The sequence below is a fragment of the Patella vulgata genome, chromosome 5 (genome assembly GCF_932274485.2).
Source record: "Patella vulgata chromosome 5, xgPatVulg1.2, whole genome shotgun sequence".
Classification (NCBI taxonomy): Eukaryota; Metazoa; Mollusca; class Gastropoda; family Patellidae; genus Patella; species Patella vulgata.
This window is the reverse complement of record NC_065883.2, coordinates 35,608,816-35,621,595: the sequence shown is the minus strand read 5'-3', so window position 1 is coordinate 35,621,595 and position 12,780 is coordinate 35,608,816. Positions and strand designations below refer to the sequence as shown.

The 12,780-nt window shown below is 35.2% G+C and overlaps 1 protein-coding gene across 3 annotated transcripts in view; it reads left to right on the top strand.

The window, feature by feature from the left end:
• LOC126820669 (PTB domain-containing engulfment adapter protein 1) overlaps positions 1–12,780 on the top strand; it is a 106,388-nt gene that overhangs the window by 29,144 nt on the left and 64,464 nt on the right. The gene's annotated exons all lie outside the window — the stretch shown is intronic.

The window sequence follows — 12,780 nt, the reverse complement described above, 5'->3', positions numbered from 1 at the left end:
ACTTAGTCTGTAATTGATAGTTGACACATAAAAAAGAGCGATTTATCGAAAACATATGTCACTCATTTACCACCGAATTACACGTGAGTGGAATTATTCTAATTGCATCATTTGATTTAAAGTAACCAATCATTTTGTTAATTACACAAGTTCAGGGCCATGATCACGCGTTATTGTGCATGATATTCACTTGCCTTTAAAAGAAACCGGGGAACCCTGTAAGTCAGACTTGCATTAGATTCCAGAGATCGAGGGTACATCTGAGTTCCTAGACAGCCGATGGGGCTGGATAGGGTGGAGAAGTGGTTTTAGCTATATAGTATTGTAATTTGTGCTATGCTTGTATACCTGTATTCAGTTATATGCTATATAAAATGTAGAAGCGAACTATGCATTATTATTCCTGGTAAGACAGACGTCTTAAGAAACTGTGAGAAGTAAATACACAACGTGAAGCAGAAGTAAAGACAGCTAGAGACAAATTCTAGACGATCACAAGGCTACAGAAATATGTAGTAAGAAAAGATGCATGGGTTGTATGTAGGATGTGGCGACCGGTTTCCCATAGACGCTCTCCACGTCAGACAGAAGACTCGTGGTGCTACATATTCTATTTGGTTGCCGTGACAGTTTCGACCTTTAGGGTAAGCAGAAAATTTGGAAGAAGATTAGAAGAAAAGAGAGTATGCATCACACGTTGGATGTGGGGAGTTCTCTCGTAATATTTTCCACATCTAACCAGTGACTGCATAGCACTGCATAGTCTTACATATTCGATTTGATGCCGTAACACAGTTTCGACCTTTGGGGTAAGAAGTCACTTTAGAAGAAGAATACATATTTGAAGACGTTAAGAAGAAAACCTGTACAATCCAGCAACAGAAAAATTCTGGTGGAAAAAAAAATCTGGTGGAGATATTCCAAAAATTGGGTAAATACATTTTGTTTGGAAAATTAAATGTGTTAAATTTGTTTAAAGACCAAATAATATTAATTTAAAGTTAAAATCTGATTAGAATCTAAATATTTGAAATTTAACTATTATCGGGTTAACATGACCTGTAGTAAATTTGAGTAAAATTAAAGTTAAAGAGAAAGTTTAGGGAGTAGGTTTTAAAAAAAAATGTTTTGATATAACTAAGGAATAATAAGGAAACGGAATAGGGAATAAAGTAAGGAACTAATGTTGTCTCCGAATCGCAGTGGGAAGACGGCAGATCAAAGGATGACGTTTGTGAGTGATTAACTCTAGTTTCCTAGTTGGCCGTGGTTTCTACTGTGATTCGTTAACTTGTGTTTTTTTGTTGTTTCGTATACTATATAATTTTGAGGCCCTTAGTCCAGGCCTTAGAGTTGTTGTAATTTAACTTTTGATTAAAAAGTTAGGTTATGAAAGAAATAAATCCCATATGGTTAATCTAGGGATGTTGGTTATAGTATTCCTGGAAAAAAAACCCTAAAATTATAGGCTCGTTAAATTGTGAGATTATCGCAAAGTCATTAATACGAGTTTAATAGGAGGTTAAGTTAAGAATATGACACTTTTTAGAAAAGTGGCGGTATACGGTAAATTTTGTCCGTATATAATTTTATGTAATTAAATTTTTGCTTTAGAAACGTAATATTAACGTTTAATATATACTGCTAATTGCTTTAAGCTGTCGACATGTACGCAAGGATTAGAATGTGTAATTTGACATGAGGTAGAATTATTATAAACAATAGGTTCTAACACTGTGTTAAATTTGACGTGTGTAAAAGTCACGGATTGCATTAATATAATATATAGGATATAGTTACCGTAGGTATGTTCTAATTGTTTTGTTTATAGAATATAGACTGGTGTTCCGAGGGAGTGAAGTGCACGTCACTTGCTTTGAACATGATTCTAAATAATGTTTATATACATGTAATACTAATAATGGAATAGGAACTGTAGGATGAAATGGAATGTCATTCATATACTGGCCATATTTGATTGACAGTTCTATTCTAAATAACGTGTTAGGTGATACTAATGTGGAATAAGTAACCATGGGCTTGTTTCATGTATTGGTTTTTGACTAACATACAAAATGGTGGATTATAATGATTAGGTCAAAAAGGTCACATTACTGACGGTGAAATATAAAATAACAATGTAGGAATTCTAAAACAGAAACGGAAATTAAAAAACAGAAACGTAATTCTAAAATTGTCCATTACTGATCGAGTTAGGTCAAGAGGTCAAACTTAGTTTGAAGTTTTATAGTTAAAGGGACACATCAAAGTTTATTAATACTTAAATAAAGTTAATTTTAATTAGGAGTAAGATTTACAAATAATTTTTCTAAATAATAATGTTAGATTAATATGAAAATAAAGTTTTAATAATTTAGGAATAGTTAGTTCTTGGTCTGATGGCAATGACATGTTTGATTGACGGATAAAATTGTACAACCCATACTTAGAAGAAAAAAAGAAAGTTTCAACTTGATACTATGGTAGCTGAAACAGACCAATACAAATCCAAGAAGAAGAAATGGTTTATAAGTTTACTAAATTGAGATTTCCTGAGACAGAATTTGAAGTGAAACCTGAACTTTATAAACATTACGTGATGTGTTGTAGTGTTTTGAAATTAGGACACTTGAAGATTTAAAAAAGACAATTTGTGTTTTCTGTGTTTGGGCTTAGTGAATTTTCATAGGATTTTACAGTGATGAACTTTTTGGAGAACTTTTGCATGCAACTTTTGATTTTTGATTTTTGATTATGTGTGTTTGTGTTTTCAGTTTTGTTATATAGTATAGTATCATTGATATTTGCCTGTTGCATGAATAATTATAGGGTTTAGCACATAGACGTTTTAAGAGTTTCATACCTGTTCATTTAGCATAAATCTTAGAAGGCGGGGAGGTGATAATTATATATGTTGATTTTCTAGATTTCTGCTACATTTATGAATAGTTATATAATTCTACAGATGTTGGTATGGTTATTGTAAAGGATTCAAGGGATCTTTTACCCAATACCGAGCAAAAAGTCTTAAAGAAAGGGACGAATGTAATACTTTTAGTAGAATTTTTGCTCGAGAAATAACATATTCGCATAATATGTGATATGTACTTAAAATACTTAAATCAACTTAGTCTGTAATTGATAGTTGACACATAAAAAAGAGCGATTTATCGAAAACATATGTCACTCATTTACCACCGAATTACACGTGAGTGGAATTATTCTAATTGCATCATTTGATTTAAAGTAACCAATCATTTTGTTAATTACACAAGTTCAGGGCCATGATCACGCATTATTGTGCATGATATTCACTTACCTTTAAAAGAAACCGGGGAACCCTGTAAGTCAGACTTGCATTAGATTCCAGAGATCGAGGTACATCTGAGTTCCTAGACAGCCGAGAGGCTGGATAGGGTGGAGAAGTGGTTTTAGCTATATAGTATTGTAATTTGTGCTATGCTTGTATACCTGTATTCAGTTATATGCTATATAAAATGTAGAAGCGAACTATGCATTATTATTCCTGGTAAGACAGACGTCTTAAGAAACTGTGAGAAGTAAATACACAACGTGAAGCAGAAGTAAAGACAGCTAGAGACAAATTCTAGACGATCACAAGGCTACAGAAATATGTAGTAAGAAAAGATGCATGGGTTGTATGTAGGATGTGGCGACCGGTTTCCCATAGACGCTCTCCACGTCAGACAGAAGACTCATGGTGCTACATTATTTAAATTAGTATAACGAAAAAGCCTGTCAAATTTCAACAATTTCTGTAGATTACTTCAAGAGTTGAGACCCTTGTTTCAGTTTGTAGAACCTTGTGAACCCTTGAACAGCAAAAATTATAATCTGATCTGTATGGAACTGTCTTGTAAAGGCCCCCAATTACCAACAAAGGAATAAATATGCGACAACCCTTGTCGACCGCTTGAACGATTTAGCTCCTGTGGGCATATGTTTAGTTGCCTGGCAACCTATCTTGAAACTTTACATACCTATTCCTTATACCCTATGGATGACCCCTATTGTTTTTTGGTGTTTGCCCAACTCCCAGGGGCAGAGCCACACCCATTTTTTCTTTGTGTCTCTGTGTGTTGCCTACAGGTCACGATTCTTAATGGATTGTCTTTGTACTTAGGATATGTATTCCTTATAGCCTAAGGACAACAACTGCATGTCCCAAACCCCAGGGGCAGAGCCACGCCCAATTTTTGTGTTTATCGTTTACAGGCTGCAATTCTGAATGGATTGACTTGGTACTTGGCATATGTATTCCTTATAGCCTAAGGACGTCAACTATTGGTTTTGGTGAATGTCCCGACCCCCAGGAGCAGAACCACTCCCAACTTTTGCCTTTAGCACCCGAAGGCCACAATTCTGAATGGAATATCTTGGAACTTGGTATACTTATTCCTTATACCCTAAGGATGGCAACTATTGATGTTGGTGCACGACCCCCTCCTTCACCCCCACACCCACTTTTTGTTGATATTTTGTCTGTAAATGATATACAGGTTGCAATTATTAACAGATTTGGATCCGTTTGGAATGATCTAGCATAGGGTTGTACCTATATATATTGGTCCATATCCAACCCCCAGAGGGGCAGAGCCATGCCCAGTTTTTGTGTTTTTTGTCTACAGACTGGAATTCTAAATAATCATCTTGGAATTTGGCATATTTATTCCTTATACTGTAAGGATAGCAACTATTTATTTTGGTCATGGCTCGAAAGTTCGCCTGTCTACTTGTCGCCGATAGGCGATTTTTACGTCTGACAGGTAGCAAGTAAAACTACCTGTTGATTGTGGACTAAACTTTACTTGATGTTCAGTACACAAAACTCACGTCAACATCACGTACATTTAATTATTCGTTTCTAAATGCAAGAATTAAACGTGAACATACCTCAAAAAGCCGCCATTTGCACTGTTAACATTTCTCTCTGTCGTAGGATACAGTTACTCACACAGTTTGGAAGTAGCCAAATTTATAATGATTAACAATGAATTTCACACCATCTACGCTGGTTTTTATTTGCTTTTCATCTGCTTATAGCATTATGAAGTATTATATCTAAATAAATTATAACGCCCCCCCTAAGTCATCTGAAATAATTCTACCGTAACTACACCACAGTAAATACAGTGGTGGCTGGAATGGAAATGCACATGGCTAGTTGCTTGATGTATTTAATCATTTAAAAAGCTTAAAACAATTTCCATAAAGGCTATGAATAATTTATAAGAAAATTTTGACAAAATCAAATAATTAGGTTGGAAAGATATTTCATATATAAATATAATTTGTAGCGTAAATATAGACAGAATATGGGAGAAAGGAATTCCAGGGGGCGTACCTGTCCTCCGCACGCGGTATATGTAAATACGATGCCATGCACAGGTGTGATTCGTGTTTTGATATTCAATTTATTACAGATATTTTAGAATCTGAATTCATCACCTAAACGGAGAAGTATTCAAGTTAGCATGCAAGTTTGGTACCATGATACTTGGCGGAATTCATGTGGATACGGATGATAGTATTGCATGAATCTTTGAGTCGCTGAGCCAAAGCAGATTCGCGGAATTTCAAGAATTTTTAGGCATTCCGATGTCACAATTAAAAACGTTTCATATTACGATATTTATATGGAGCAATGTACATAAAGACCTATACAATTTAAGAGTGTTTGTGTACCTACATGAATGGATAAGCCTATGTGTGATGTGATTGGTCTTTTATAATTGAGAGTGACAGGTTAGTTACTGAAGCGACATGTGCGACGGTAGCTTTTTAAAAACATTTCGAGGTCTGTTTTGGTGCATATCCCGATCCCCAGGGGTGTGGTACCACAACCACTTTTTTGTTAGTTTTTATCGGTAAATACTCCACAGGTTGCAATAATTAACATATTTTGTTCAAATTTAGCATATCAATCATTTCAATAACAGGGTGGTACCTATTTTTATTGTTCCATATCTAACCCCCACAGACAGAGCCACACCCAATTTCTTTACGCCCACATTTTCATGTGAACGTATATTGTCGTCACCTATGTCCAACTGTCTACAATTTGTTTGTGGATACTCTACAGGTAACAGTTTTTATACGATCTCGGTTTCTTTCAATATTAGCATGTATCGGACCATAACTTCATGGATTATGGCCCCTGATGGTACGAAAAATCCTGTTTAAAATGTAAGTTTATAACCCAAAGACCTTGGTTCCTTTCGATATTTGGCATATCGGATCGTAATTTCCTGAATTATGGCCGTATATTGTGGTTGTATGTTGTCGTCGTCGCCCCCGTCTGTCCGGCATCCACAAGCAATTGTGGACGCTCTAGAGGCTACAGTTAATATCCGATTGACTTTAAATTTATACAGAGTGTTTAAGTCATGAAACGAAGAAGCCTATTGATTTTCAACAATTTCCGATAATTACTGCCAGAGTTATGGCCCTTGAGCACTTTGAAAAATCTTGTGGACGCTCTAGAGGTCAAGGTTAATATCCGATTGACTTTAAATTTATACAGTGTTCAAGGTCATGAGACGAAGCAGCCTATTGATTTTCAGAGATTTCCGATAATCACTGCTAGAGTTATGGCCCTTGATTACTTCAAAACATCTTGTGGACATTCTAGAGGTCAAAGTTGATATCCGATTGACTTTAAATTTATACACAGTGTTTAAGGTCATGAGACGAAGAAACGTATTGATTTTCAGCGATTTCCGATAATTACTGCCAGAGTTATGGCCCTTGATCACTTTCAATGATTTCTGATAATTACTGCCAAAGTTATGGCCCTTGATCACTTTGAAAAATCTTGTAACGCTCTAGAGGCTAAAGTTATCATCCGATTGACTTCAGAATTGATACACAGAGTTTAAGGTCTTGAGACGAACAAGTTTATTGATTTTCAATGAATCTTGATGTCTTTCACAGCTAAATCCATGATGTTAAAAGTTTCGTATACTAAACGTTAGCATGGGGCAGAACTTTATAAAAACCAAACAAATTCTAATGGTTTTCTGAATCTTGATGTCTTTCACAGCTAAATCCATGATGTTAAAGGTTTCGTATACTAAACGTTAGCATGGGGCAGAACTTTATAAAAACCAAACAAATTTTAATGGTTTTCTGATAATTACTTAATGAGTTGTTACTCTTAATCAGATTTTAATGTATTATAAATGTTTCATTACTGCCCAGACGATATAGCTGCTGTAGGCGTATGTTTCGTTGCCTGGCAACCTATCTTTTTAGCTTGTGGACACTCTAGGGGTCACAATTTTGATCCGATTTTGATGAAACTTGAAATGCATGTTTATAACCCAAATATCTTGTTTCCTTTCAATATTCGCGCATATCAGATTATAACTTCCTGAATTATGGCCCCTGATTTTACGAAAAATCACGCTTTAAGCGTGTGGTCCCTCTAGAGGTCATAATTTTTATCCAATTTCAAAAAACGTTTTAGTATATCACTGTTACACCCTAATGGTGGTTGAGTAAGAATTTCGTGAAAATCGGATCAAAACTGTCAAACAAAATGGCGGGCCCTTGTACGCAAATAGTGTAAACATCTGGTACATCAAGGTTGTGACCTCCTAGAGGTCACAATTTTGATCCAATTTTGATGAACCTTGAAATGCATGTTTATAACCCAAGAATCTTGTTCCTGAATTATGGCCCTTGATTGTATGAACGAAAAATTGCGTTTTGAGCTTGTGGTCCCTATAGATGTCACTATTTTTATCCGATTTAATTATATCACAGTTATACACTATTGATGGTTGAGTTCGAATTTTGTGAAAATTGGACAAAAACTGACGAACATAATGGCTGTCCCTTGTACGCAAATAGTGTAAACATCTGGTATATCAAGGTTGTGGACCCTCTAGAGACTACAATTTTTATCCAATTTGGATGAAACTTTAAATAAATGTTATCATAAAGATCTTGGTTCCTTTTGAAAATCACACATATCCGAACGTAACTTCCTGGATTATGGCCAGTGATTGGTCAAAAAATCACATTTTTAGCTTGTGGATTCTCTAGAGCTCTGGCAGCTGCTGGTTGTATTTATCGTCTACAGGTTGCAATTCTGAATCGATCATCTTGGAACTTTGCATATTTATTCCTTATACCGTAAAGACGTCAACTATTTATTTTGGTGCATGCCCCGACCCCATAGAGCAGTGTCACACAGTGATGGGATTTTGCCCAAAATTGTCCGACAGGGAATATGCCCAATCGGTCATCAAGACATGGTGAATAATATTCAAAATTCCGAAATTAATATAGTTTACTGAGTGTTTAACTACCACTCAACCAGATTATCGTCGATAGCTGGATTGATTAGGTAATTAAGTGATCAACGTATTTATCGTGTTATACGGTCTATAAACCTACCTTGATTAACTACTTAATCTGCCTTGATTGACTGACTTAATCCTTTGTCGGACAATTCATCAATCTAATCTTAAACAGAAGCCATTGTTTCCCCTTTGTCGGACTATTCATCAATCCATTATAATGGATTAACCTCGTGGTTTCTGCATTGTCGGACATTTTAATTGCATTGATGTGAGCCAACAATATGTATAAACTAGTCATAGAAGTCACATATTGTAAGAGTATATAATGCCCAGATCAATAGACAGTCATTATAATTCGTCTGCGATATCACTTCGGTGGATGCGAGCATTAAATAAAGCTATTTCACACACACACACATATCCGAAAAATGCTAGACATTGCTAGCACGCGGTTACAGCACCCGGGAAACCTTGGCAGATTCCGTTACTCTACATTTAGCTTCGGCTGTATGACGGTAACTGATATGTAGCTACGAACTTACTGGTTTTAGAAAGAAGTTATCAAAATTGCGTCGTTCGAAGCGTGTTTAGAATTTTCAGAGCAAAGTTGTCCTTGTTTGAAGAAAATCTGATTAAACTTGAAAGAAAAACATCTTCAGGCAGTTAAAGTACGATATTTTGAATGGGGTGTATGCTTTTAAATAAAGAAATAAGTAATCTAGGCTATGTTGACAAATATGTTGATTGGAAAAGTGTAAGTACTTAATTGTTTTAGACGATAGCGCGTGCTAGAGTAGAATGCGATTATTTAGCGGATGGTGTCATTCGCTCGTTGTGGTATAGCGAGGTTTATTGCCCTCTGTACATAAGTCGTAACGGAGTATAAGACGAATGCCGGACTTCTGCTGAAAAATGTAGCGACTTGTGACCCGAAAATACGGTAATTTTGGAGGAATTTGAAACAGTACAGAGCGGCAGTAGTCTGCACGCTTTCATTCTATCGTATTACGAATTTTGTAGGAATATTACTGACATAAATTTGAATACCGTACGGGAATTAAATATGAAAAATAACGAGGTGCACCTATTTTTTTTATTTCGGATGAATTTTAATATTTTGTTTACAAGTGATTTTTGTTTGTGTTCTAAAATAACGATAAGAGTTATGTCCCCTTATTTTCGGTAAAAATGGTGTCACACCCACTTTTTTGTTAATATTTTGTCAGTAATTTTGGCAAAACAAACACAACGTCTAGCCTTCTTTGCCCCTTGTCATATTACAGCCATTTCATATTTCATTCTCTTCATTTTAAAAAGTACCATATCAATCAAAGCAGGAATGTGGACATATATTGCAGCGTTAGCGATGCTCTTGTTTATACTTTCGATAGCCTCTACTACATGAAAATGTGACCAGTTGTAGTGGAAGGTCATGTTAGGGGTCATGTGAGTGGCTTTTGACCCTATGATGTCAGACATTTGATTAACCAATCGGAGTTGATGTTTATAGTAGGATGCCCACAGTTGAGTGCATCGCACGTCAAGAACTCGCTGCAACAGACCATTTAATAGGCTAATCCCTCCCATCAACGCTGGTTATATAACAACTCTTCCAGATTCTAGTGTAGTAAAGACAAGTAAAACGATATTTTGAACTATAAAAAACAAAACGAAATAGGATCTGTGTTTTAATCAGATTGTTTCCATTAATTACATCTAGAGTTATGGCCTGTGTTTCACTTTGTACTAATTTAAGTTGTTACTTCAGCTTTTGTCCAATATTTCACACTGTCTCCTAAGAGTGTCAGCTCCTGAATATCCTTGTAATATGATTTGATCAATATGAGAGTGTATTTCTGATCCTAAATCTGAGCAAACAGAAATGTTTCTGGTGCTTCATTTCCCATTTCTTCACGCTTTTAGAAATATTTTTATATTGTCGTCGCCCCTGGACATCTGGACATCCACAATTGTTTGTGGACACTCTAGAGGTCACAATTTTTATCCGATTTCAACGAAACTTGAAATATAGGTTTATATCCCTAAGATCTCGGTTCCTTTCGATATTGGCATGTATCGGACCGTAACTTCATGGATTATGGCCCCGGATTGTACGTAAAAATCGCATCCTTAGCTTGTGGACCCTATAGAGTTCACAATTTTTATACGCCCACATTTTCATGTGGACGTATTGTGCCATCGCCCCTGTAGAGGTCACAATTTTTATACGCCCACAATTTCTTGTGAACATTCTACAGACTACATTTATCATCTGATTATTTTGAAATTGATATATATTGTTTGCATTAGTGAGATGAAGAAGCCTATTTAATTTCAATATGTTCCGTTAATTTCTTCTGGAGTTATGGCCCTTGTTTCACTTTGTTGCACCTTGTGAACGCTCTATCGACAAAAGTTATAAACCGATCAGTATGAAATTTATATGCATCATTTAAATTAGTAAAACAAAGAAGCTTATTGAATTTCAGCAATTTCCGTTAATTACATCTAGAGTTATTGCCCTTGTTTCACTTTGTTGAATCTTGTGAACTCTCTAATGACAACAGTTATCATCCGGTCTGTTTGAAATTTGATATGCATCATTTAAATTAGTGCAACAAAGAACCCTATTAAATTTCAGCAATTTCCGTTAATTACGCTGTGAGTTATGGCCCTTGTTTCACTTTGTTGTACCTTGTGAATGCACTAGCGACAAAAGTTATTATCCGATCTGTATGAAATTTATATGCGATCATTTAAATGAGTAAAACAAAGAAGCCTTTTGAATTTCAGCAATTTCCGTTAATTACATCTAGAGTTATGGCTCTTGTTTCACTTTGTTGAATCTTGTGAACGCTCTGATGACAACAGTTATCATCCGATCTGTTTGAAATTGATATGCATCATTTAAATTAGTGCAACGAACAAGCATATGGAATTTCAGCAATTTCCGTTTATTACGCCATGAGGTTATGGCCCTTGTTTCACTGTGTTGTACCATGTGAATGCTGGAACGACAAAAGTTATTATCCGATCTGTATGAAATTTCTTGTGAACACTCTACAGACCACATTTATCATCTGATTGTTTTGAAATTGATATATGTTGTTTGCATTAGTGAGATAAAGAAGCCTATTTAATTTCAAGAACTTCCGTTAATTTCTTCTGAAGTTATGGCCTTGTTTCACTTTGGTGCACCTTGTTAACGCTCTAACAACAAAAGTTATCAACCGATCTGTATGAAATTTATAGGCATCATTTAAATTATTAAAACAAAAAAGCCTATTGAATTTCAGCAATTTCCGTTAATTACATCGAGTTATTGCCCTTGTTTCACGTTGTTAAATCTTGTGAACGCGCTAATGACAACAGTTATCATCCGATCTATTTGAAATTGATATGCATCATTTAAATTAGTGGAACGAAGAAGGCTATTGAATTTCAGCAATTTCCGTTAATTACACCGTGAGTTATGTCACTTGTTCCACTGTGTTGTACCTTGTGAATGCTCCAACGACAAAAGTTGTTATCTGATCTGTATGAAGTTTAATGCATCATTTAAATTAGTAAAACAAAGAAGCCTATTGAATTTCAGCAATTTCCGTTAATTACATCTAGAGTTATGGCCATTGTTTCACTTTGTTGAATCTTGTGAGTGCTCTAATGATAACAGTTATCATCCGATCTGTTTGAAATTGATATGCATTATTTAAATTAGTGAAACGAAGAAGTCTATTGAATTTCACCAATTACTATTAATAACACCATGAGTTATGGCCCTTGTTTCACTTTGTTGTACCTCGTGAATGCTCTAATGACAAAAGTTATTATCCGATCTGTATGAAATATATATGTATCGTTTAAATTAGTAAAACGAACAAGCCTATTGAGTTTCAGAAAATTTCTGTTAATTACATCTAGAGTTATAGCGCTTGTTTCACTTTGTTGAAACTTGTGAACACTTGAACGACAAAAGTTATCACTAAATCTGTATGCATCATTTCAATTAGTGAAATGAAGAAGTCTATTGAATGTCAGCAATTTCCGTCAATTACTTCTTGTGTTATGGCCTTTGTTTTACTTTGTTGAACCTTGTGAACGTTCGAACGACAAAAGTTATCATCCGACCTGTATGAAATTGATATGCATTATTTAAATTAGTGAAACGAAGACGCCTATTGAATTTCAGCAATTACTGTTAATTATGCCATGAGTTATGGCCCTTGTTTCACTTTGTTGTACCTCGTGAATGCTCTAACGACAAAAGTTATTATCCGATCTGTATGAAATTTATATGTATCGTTTAAATTAGTAAAACGAACAAGCCTATTGAGTTTCAGAAAATTTCTGTTAATTACATCTAGAGTTATAGCGCTTGTTTCACTTTGTTGAAACTTGTGAACACTTGAACAACAAAAGTTATCACCAAATCTGTATGCATCATTTAAAT